The sequence below is a fragment of the Hippocampus comes genome, unplaced genomic scaffold (genome assembly GCF_001891065.2).
Source record: "Hippocampus comes isolate QL1 unplaced genomic scaffold, H_comes_QL1_v1.1 scaffold122, whole genome shotgun sequence".
NCBI lineage: Eukaryota > Metazoa > Chordata > Actinopteri > Syngnathiformes > Syngnathidae > Hippocampus > Hippocampus comes.
In genome coordinates, this window is record NW_017842059.1 from 4,108,257 (window position 1) to 4,110,658 (window position 2,402).

The 2,402-nt window shown below is 48.2% G+C and overlaps 1 long non-coding RNA gene across 1 annotated transcript; it reads right to left on the reverse strand.

Moving 5' to 3' along the window:
* Window positions 1-230: 230 nt before the first annotated feature.
* Window positions 231-1,360, reverse strand: LOC109510690 (uncharacterized). The gene is made up of 3 exons (XR_002167169.1): window positions 1,337-1,360; window positions 1,219-1,224; window positions 231-300 (listed from the first exon to the last, which is right to left on the reverse strand). It is a non-coding gene; the product is annotated as an uncharacterized LOC109510690 (long non-coding RNA).
* Between the last annotated feature and the right edge of the window lie 1,042 nt (window positions 1,361-2,402).

Genomic DNA, 2,402 nt, shown 5'->3' on the forward strand with positions numbered 1-2,402 from the left:
GTAGAGGAAGTAAAGGGAAGCCACAAACTGGTGCGCCCCTATGGTGCCAGTGATTGAAAGGAACAAGAAACCGCTGATCTGTGTCAATTTAACAAGACTGAACAAAGCTTTGAGGAGAGAGAGGTGCATCCTGCCCACAGTGGAGGACATTGGACCAGGCAAAACAGTCTTCTTGTGGATGTTTCAAAGATAGGTTTTGACAGATCCCACTTGTTGAATGAAGCAGGGCAGCCCGGTAGTCAAGTGTTTAGCGTGTCGACATCACAGTGCAGAGGTTGTGGGTTCGATCCCGGCTCCGGCCTTCATGTTCTCCCCGTGCCTGTGTGGGGTTTTCTCAGGGTACTCAGGTTTCCTCACACATTCCCAAAACATGCCTAGGTGTGAGTGTGAGCGCACTGTTGTTCGTCTCTGTGTACCCTCCGATTGGCTGGCAACCGGTTCGCGGTGTCCCCCGCCTACTGCCCAAAGACAGCTGGGATCGGCTCCAGCACGTCCCACGACCCTTGTGAGGATAAAGCGGTTCAGAAAATTGATAGATAGATGGATGGATGTTCGCCGGATGGTGGATTCCACTGGAACGTAGAACGGACAATGGCCCTCAGTTTGCTTCATCGGCATTACATCAGTTTAGCGAGGAGTACAACCTCGAGCACACTTCGATCGAGTCCTCTCTACCCTCAAGCGAATGGAGCAGCTAAGAGGAGTGTTGCTCGAGCAAAAAGAATCCTTTGTCAACCAGATCCACAATTTTTCTTGCTGAGCTATAGATCCACACCCATCGCTGCAAGGAACCAGAGACCAGCTCAACTGATAATTCTGCGTGAAATAACGAGTTTTCCTATTGCAACACCAGCTGAGCCTGACTGCAGTTTATCACCAGGCGATGAGAACACAGGACCAACGCACAAAGCCGCCTGCTGCTTTTTCTGCAACAGGTGCCACTCCACCCATATTCTGCTTGTACTGGAGCCTGGCCACTGCGTTACTGTCAAACTGGATGGGGAAAAGAGCTGAAAACCCCCAGCAAAAGTCATCCCTCAAGCTTCAGAGCCAATGTCCGATCTCATCCAAACTGACCATAGAACTGTTGCCTGCAGGAACAGAAGGCATTTACAGAAAGTGCCTCACCCAGCTTCCCAGAGTGCTTGACGAGAGATGAGTAGGGACTGTTACTTTTGCTAACTTGACTGTTGGTAATCCAGGTGACACAGACAAAACTCTCACCTCTACTAGTTCATTTGCTACCTGTGTGCTCACAGTTTCCTCAAATTCAGGTGCCGACTGGTTACCGGTCACAGTGCAGAGGTCTGCGGTTTGATTCCGGTCCCGGCCTTACTGTGTGGAGTTTGCATGTTCTCCCTGGGCCTGCGCGGGCTTGCTCCCACATTCCAAAAACATGCATGGTAGGTTGATTGAACCATCCAAATTGTCCCGAGGTATGAATGTGAGTGTGAATGGTTAGTTGTCTGTGTTTGCCCTGTGAGTGGTTGGCAACTAGTTGAGTGTGTACCCCACCTACTGCCTGAAGACAGCTAGGCCAGGCTCCAGCACGCCCGCGACCCTCATGAAGATAAACAGATCAGATAATGAATGGATGGATGGGTTTAATTATTACAATGATCCAGAGGGATCGTCCCACGCTGTTGTCATATTTATGAATGATATATGCTGACATCTGTCTGCCTGCGCTTCAAAGAAATACACCAACATCATGTTCCACCACCTGTGCTACCATTTAGACCTGCTAAAGTCAATTTTTACTCACCAAATTGGCAAGTGCGCCGGAGCAGTGTAATACAAAATGCCCTTATTGTCCCGGAACGCCTAGCAACGCGCGGCGCGGTCGACGACATTCACAAACATGGTAAACTAGACTTGAACCGGCACGAACATGGAAATGTGCCCGTTCTCACACCAAGCGCAGTCATCTTTTTGTGACCAAATTATCAGGCACGTGGGGGGCGCGGCAGCCGGAATGCCAGCACATTGCGATCTCAAACACTCTAGACGAGACTTGCCCCAGCACCAAAATGAAGAATTTTTCACACCAAGCGCAGGGGTGCCTGCCTATGAAAATAGGGCCCATAATCTTGATCATGTCCAGGCTTTTCCACAGTTTTTTTCAAATTCCCTCAAAATTCTTTGCTCTTCTTTCTTTTCTCCGCAGACACACAACACAAAGGCTGAATCACCTTTTGTTGGTGAAAATTCTTTATTCATGTGGGATAAACCATTATGCAACATCTTGTTTGTGAGAGAGTCCCACACAAGAAATAACTTTTCCCCATTTTAACCAGCTGCTAAAGAGATTTCTAAATTGCCAGCACCTGTTAACCCATATGCTGCAGTCGATGTAAATAAGTTTATATAACGCAACATACAATTTTACAAAAATTGTAAAA